The 7,500-nt window shown below is 41.9% G+C and overlaps 1 protein-coding gene across 1 annotated transcript in view; it reads right to left on the bottom strand.

Annotated features, from left to right (window-relative positions):
• Positions 1 to 7,500, bottom strand: part of LOC122133100 — a 19,716-nt gene that overhangs the window by 1,461 nt on the left and 10,755 nt on the right. The window lies entirely within an intron of this gene.

Raw genomic sequence — 7,500 nt, 5'->3', positions numbered from 1 at the left:
GCGTGAGTGCGACTGGCTCGGTTGCCAGGAGATGGTCAGTGCGGCTTGCTGGGAGACATTGGTGGTTCACGGGGGGCTGGCGTCGACGGCGGGGTGAGGGTTGCTGTTGCTAAGAGATGGTAGTGGATGGCCAGAGTTGTGTGTGGGGGTGTTGGAATTGGGAGGGGGGGGGGAGGAGGAGGGCAGTTTATCAAGCTCCTGGAAGGACAACAGGCTTCAGGAGGGACCAGACATCTATCAGAGAACTAGCATGCAGGACAGCACACTTACACACAGCACTACTTTAGACCACCTCAGGACTTTACGCCCTTCAACAAACAAATCATTCACCAAAGACATTTCTGAGGAGTTTTGATGGTCAATGTTGCTGTCTAACAAAGGATGCCTAGAGTAATAGTAATTAATACAGTTGATGCAAGTAATTTAGACAAAGACTTATACTGTGAGGATGTGTTTGGTCAGCTATTCAAAATGTATCACACCTGTCAAGTTAACATGACTAAAATCGATGAGGAATTTTGGAAATTTGGAAATCTGCGAGCTGCCCCCAATGCCCACACACACACACACACACACACACACACACACACACACACACGTGCAAAAAAGACAACAAGCAAGCATACTGTTACATTTCATTTGCACAGCATTTCGTGAACAGGTCTATGTTCGCCCCATAGAGACGTGAAGTTGTTCAGTGACAAAGGTGCCGACCTTCTGAATATTGAAACATTGTCGACTGGTATAACTGTGACGCAGACGTAGGGAGTCGCACAGTGCGCACCTAGCAGTCTCTCACATCACATCACTCACCCACATCACGCACAGCAGTCTACCGGACTATTATTATTCCATGCTATTGGGTTTGAAAAATCTGTGAGATTTAGTGAGATCTGTGAGATTCGGTGTCACATACGTAAGACGTGAGAAATAACAGATACAAAAATGTGAGACTTGACAGGTATGGTCTCTGCCAATATTAACCCCTTACTAACTCTCGGAGAGAGAGGCTACACAGGGCAAACATTGTAGGTAACATTATTGGGTAACATAGACATCAAAAGCCATCAGTGAAATAAATGTCATCTGACATGTGTGATGGCAAACAATGTGTTCAGACCGTTTCTCTTATCAGTGTTACTCAGCAAGGTTGCACAAAGAGTTACCCTGTATGTCATCAGCCAATGAGATCTGCAATACAGGATATGATGTGCTTGCACGTAACACAACAGAGCACGGTACCAAAAGTCCTGATAGGCAATTCTCGCCACTCGGCGGCCATCTTGGCCACAGCCATTTCAGGGCAAACAAGATAAGGCTCCTATCTTAATGAATGGGGTGAGATCCATAACTCCACATAGGGATGGTCAAACAGACATTAAAAGTACATTACGTGAATCCGTGTTTTTAAATCTGACATAAACGGTGTGAACATTGTTTTCCCCAACCGCTCAAAAAAGGCTAAAAAGACTTTATTCTTTTGATTGACTTACTCACTGTGTATGCACTACATTTCGTGGCGCGACCTTGACAACAGTGGAAATGTTGCAGAACGTGCAGGGCAGGCGACATGTCAGTTATGCCACTTCCAACAATGTGATTGGCTATTCATAATAAAGGGCAGGACATTCCAGTAACAAATCTTCCATGTTTAGCGTTACAGATTCCCTCCTATTTCCCCCTTTCATTTTCCCATCAGTGATTTGTCTCCTCCCTTATAATGTCTCTGATGACACTCAGGATACAAAACATTTCAATAAAGAAAGAAACTTGCCTTAGTTCTACACCATAATTATTCCTCAATAACTTTCTGTTTAGGATAATACACACATTATTGCTATCCTGATTTATATTGCAACTCATTAGAGAAGTCTGGTTTATCTGACTCTGGTTTGTCATGATGTTATAATAATACACAATATCATATCGTTTGATGCATACATAATATGACATAATTTACATGTCATAATTCTGCCTTATAAAGCTTAAGTAGCTACCAGATCTCAAATCAGCCGATGGATGGAAGAAGTCAGTACACCCAACACCTTACTCTGACCCAACAGGCCACCATAGCACAAGATTTGAAGGCTGGTTTTAAACGGGTGATGTTTTACTTAGAATGGTGGCGTGAGTGAAAAAAAACTAAGCAGGGAAGCTCTGAGTGAATAAATGCAGCCAATGCCACCCAGAGACAGAACAAAGAGTGGATGGAGCCACTCCACAGGGTTTGAATGGAGAGCAGTGAAGCTGGATCAGCGACTACTTCCTGTTGAGCCTCTCGCTGACCGTTTATCTCCTGCCAGCGTAAGGTTCATTTTGGTGACGTAAAGCAACGGAAGGAACCGGGAAGAAACACCCATGAGATACACAGTACTCATTTGTTAGCTGTGCCCCCCCCAACAAATCGTTTGGCTAACTTTCTGACTTTGAATGTTTTTTTTTTCCGAGTGCAGCAGCATATTGAGTTAACTTATGTAGTTAATAAGCTATGTTGCAAAATGATAATAATTAACAAAATATATAATAGCTAACAAGATCGCTGTTGAGGTCATGGATAGGCTAATGTTAGCTGAAATAGTAAGCTAGCTAGTTAGCAGCTATTCAGCTAACAATAAAACATCTAACATTAATCAAATCGATACTATGCTTTAATGTTATTTTTCGTTTGACTCCATCAACTTAGTCGACAACTTTAGACAACTACGGGAACACAACATTTTAACCACTTCTAATTACTTGACCATGGGATGGTATGACGTCTATGCCTGACAAGGGCAGCAAAATTACTTTTATAAATAGTTATTTTCAAGGCTAAATGTTATCTTACATAAATGATAGTCTATTGGCAACTGAGCCTTGTCAGTAGGCTAATTAAAAAGAGGCTCAGTTGCCAAACTCCAACATAGGCTCAGTTGCCAAACTCCAACATAGTGGCAAACACAATCCAACAAAAAGTCAGGTTTCGCAAGAGCAAACAATACTTTTTCTTTTGCCTGTGAATCTGGATTTCGCAGGTTTACGTCATTGTTAGCATAATCGGGGGAAACACATTACGTGATCATTGCAAGTTACAAGGTCATGGACCTGGTTATACAGTGTTGTGTTTCTCTACAAAAATGACAATTGTCATTTAAAGGGACAGAACACTTCACAGAAGTAAAGCTATTTGATGTAAAAAAAATTAAAAAAAAAAGAAAGCCGAAATGAATGGAAGTCAATGGAAGGCTAATGCTAGTTGGCCGTCTCACACTCTCATGACTGCTATTCATTTCAGTCGCTCGTTTACCCCCTTGATTCAACCCCCTCTCCACCTCCGCCTTCTGGGTACCAGTCTCCGAAGAGATCCCAGCGGTGACCCAGAATCTTGACTACTAAATGGCTCCTGATCTAACAGTCTAGAGACATTGTTTCTTTCCTGGAAGCCATTTTAAAAAGAATGACATCAATCAAGTGCAAGACCTCACACAAGATATCCAGTCTTGTGAACCAAGGTCATTGTCAATAACAAAACGCAAAATACACACACAAACGAATCGACCAGGCCCTTCACTGTAGTTCAGAGTTCATGAGTCCTCCTGTTATCTATAGCCCTAGCTACATCACATGCTGGTTAACAGCCTCCCCACACCACTGACCCTTGGGTCACTGGACTATGAGCGAAAACCAGTCCTCCCACTATGGGATCACTAAATGTCTTTCATTAAAGGATGTGTGTGTGTGTGTGTGTGTAGAGGACGCTGCATAGCAAGCTTGTGGTGAACCCTCTGAGATAAGGTGTGGCAAAAAAAAATGTCATCCAAGAAAGCAGCATTTATCCTTAATGGAATTACACTTCGTTTGTAGAGAAAAGAAGAAATGAAACTGCAAAATCTGCGTGGGAATGAAAATCAAACAACAAACAAATACACAAATAAAAACGGAGCTCAGTGAAGCCCACTTCAACACACACACACACACTGGGTTCTAAAGGCGGCAGATGGCTCCTGCCAACTTGGGCGTGTAGGTATGTGCAGCTGTGTGCGGATGGGTGAGCGTAGGTGTGTGTGAGGGTGTGTGTGCGCGCGGCAAACGGGGTGTGTTGATGGTGGCGGCATTGAGTTATCTGGCTGGCCGTGGCCGTGTTTTGCGTCGGAGCAGAGACAAGGCTCAGGGCTCCATTTATCAGTAGGGACAGACGCACAAAGGCCTCAGTGTGTGGCTTAGTAATTGGATCTGCGCCACCCTGGTGCCCCTAAGACCCTAAGTCCCCCCATCCCCCTCTCTCCCGCTCCCCCCACCTCTCTCTCCCTCTCTTCCTTTCTTGCTCGTTCACTCCCTCTCTCCCCCCACCCCTTCTCTCCCTCTCTCTTTCTCCCTCTCTTCCTCCCTGCTCTTCATCTTCTTCCACAAATCCCTCCTTCGTCCTGCAACGCGAATCATTGCCATTATCTGCCCAGGCAAAGCGTTGGGAAACAGAGTGAGCCCACTTACCCATACACAAGCATACACACACACACACACACATGCACGTGCACACACAGACACAAACACACACACACACCAAAGGAAGGTTTGGGAAAGAGTGGGTGGTAAGAAAGGCCAACTAGAAGAGAGAGAGAGAGAGAGAGAGAGAGAGAGGGCCTTGCAATGTACACATAAACACACATACAGCACAGACAAGAGCAAGACACTAGGGATGTATGCAAATCTGAATAGTTTATTTGGGAATGCACAAATTATGCAATGGGAACAAATATTTCTTCTACCCGAAGTTGCTCATGATTATTCAGGCAAAAAAAAAAAGAGTCAGCTCGATGATTGTGACATGTCTGGGCGTCAGCCATTAGTTTCTACAAATTGATTTTTTGTCATCACAACATAGGACTTTGATTTCACTAACTAGTCGTCTAATTTGTGACATGTTATTGAAAAGCGATGGCTGTATTCTGTAGTTGCCCCCACCAGGTGAGTGCACAGCAGGCCGAGAGCTGACCAATTAGCGGCTCTCGCATTTAGGAGAAATACGTCATGTGTGGGAGCCAGCGAGACAAAAGCCTGCAACCTTTACATCAAAATGAAGCTCAGAACCTGTAGTTTTTCACCTGTATGTGTTCATTATCCCCATTTAAATACACCTAGTCGAAATATTGAAATATTCTATGAAGCCATAGGTTTCATGGAAGTTTGACTTAGCACCCTATCAAGTATGTCATGGTCATTTAAACAGAGAGCAAAAAGTTCAAGTGACATCAACAAGTGATTTGTGAAGCTAGCAATAGACAATAGACAATAGCAATAGCACAAAAACGTCACAAATCAATCAGTGCTATCTGGGATCACTTTACAATCAACCCAACTGAAACAATTAGCATCTTCTGCAAACTATGCAAGGCCACAACAGGCAGAGGGATGGGATGGGAAACACCCATCAACAGACAGTTCATAAAACTCACCTTAGTTAAAAAACAAAATGAGAAATGAAAATATGAGGATGTGGAAATATATATATATATGTATGTATATGTATTTCATTTTGCCTGATTTAACTTGACTTCTGGTATAAACCATGCCCACTTCCGAGCTTCTGTCCAAATACAGATATAGAGACAGGCAATTTTGTTGTTCAAGCAGATACAGACACAGATACAGATAATGACATCTCTGTACACCTCTACAAGGCACTGCATGGCCTCCCCAATGTGTTTCATCTTTATAATAGGTGCTCTTCCGCTGACCTCAGGTTTACACAAACTCCCTTTTCCCCTCTGTCCTCTCTCTCTCTCTCTGTCCATTTCCCCTTTTGGGAGGGGGAACCAAGTGCTTCTTCAACTGACAGAACACTTTAAAAGGCCCATAACGGAAAAAATAGAGAAATATATCATCCCACCAAACTCTTCTTAATGCACTTTGAAACAGCGGTATTTGCCATTTTGTAGGCCTTATCAAGGGATTTTATGAAATTACAAATTCCTTTATTATCCCCAAGGAAGGCCTTTATTGGGTCAACCAATTATACATTTCAGTCGAATGTTAAATGGTAGTGAAACAACACAAATCTAACCAATCTGTGGGCTTTATGCTCCACAATACAGTTTAAGACTGAAGGGTGTGTCTTCTTTGACAGAAATGAGATATGCTGGTTAGCAAAATTACAAAGGAAGGAGGGTGGAGAAAGACAAATGAAGCCTTGTCATTGCGTTCAGGTACTGTTTTAAAAAGGGTGTTGCGTTCAGGTACTGTTTTAAAAAGGGTGTTGCGTTCAGGTACTGTTTTAAAAAGGGTGTTGCGTTCAGGTACTGTTTTAAAAAGGGTGTTGCGTTCAGGTACTGTTTTAAAAAGGGTGTTGCGTTCAGGTACTGTTTTAAAAAGGGTGTTGCGTTCAGGTACTGTTTTAAAAAGGGTGTTGCGTTCAGGTACTGTTTTAAAAAGGGTGTTGCGTTCAGGTACTGTTTTAAAAAGGGTGTTGCGTTCATGTACTGTTTTAAAAAGGGTGTTGCGTTCAGGTACTGTTTTAAAAAGGGTGTTGTGTTCATGTACTGTTTTAAAAAGTGTGTTGGGTTTCAGGTACTGTTTTAAAAAGGGTTTTGCGTTCATGTACTGTTTTAAAAAGGGTGTTGTGTTCAGGTACTGTTTTAAAAAGGGTTTTGCGTTCATGTACTGTTTTAAAAAGGATGTTGTGTTCATGTACTGTTTTAAAAAGGGTGTTGTGTTCAGGTACTGTTTTAAAAAGGGTGTTGTGTTCAGGTACTGTTTTAAAAAGGGTGTTGTGTTCATGTACTGTTTTAAAAAGTGTGTTGGGTTTCAGGTACTGTTTTAAAAAGGGTGTTGTGTTCAGGTACTGTTTTAAAAAGGGTTTTGCATTCATGTACTGTTTTAAAAAGGGTGTTGTGTTCAGGTACTGTTTTAAAAAGGGTGTTGTGTTCAGGTACTGTTTTAAAAAGGGTGTTGTGTTCAGGTACTGTTTTAAAAAGGGTGTTGTGTTCATGTACTGTTTTAAAAAGGGTGTTGTGTTCATGTACTGTTTTAAAAAGGATCTTTCTCTGGTTCAGAGAATGGAGACCAGAAGTCATGTATACAGTACTTGCTTTCTAACACAAGAATTCAATTAGTGTGCTGACAACTTAGCAAGGATTTATCTCTTTAGTTACTCATCAAACAATAGCAAGTAGCCTGATACACATGTGAGCCCAGCCTGTGATCTAGGATCTGGACACAGCAAAGACACTAGGATTTGCAACAGCAAAGGCGCAGATCTGCCGTGCAGCCAGAAGGCCGGCGCCAAAAGGAGAAGTTAGCTCACAAATGTATGGAGAAAAAAAGAGAGAGAAAAAATACATGCATGAAACCCAATTGTCTCCTGATGAAATGTGGTATTAAAAGCATTTTGTTTTGCTGTGGTGAGATTATATGCATCATCTGTTGTATTACCTCGTAGCCTGTGGTGCATGTGAAATACATATACTGTAGATATTCAATAATTCACTTAAGTGGTAAATAAATATGTTCATTAGAGAAGAGCAG

The sequence above is a fragment of the Clupea harengus genome, chromosome 8, assembly GCF_900700415.2.
Source record: "Clupea harengus chromosome 8, Ch_v2.0.2, whole genome shotgun sequence".
Lineage (NCBI taxonomy): Eukaryota > Metazoa > Chordata > Actinopteri > Clupeiformes > Clupeidae > Clupea > Clupea harengus.
The sequence above is the reverse complement of the archived record's forward strand: the minus strand, read 5'-3'. Positions and strand labels throughout refer to the sequence as shown.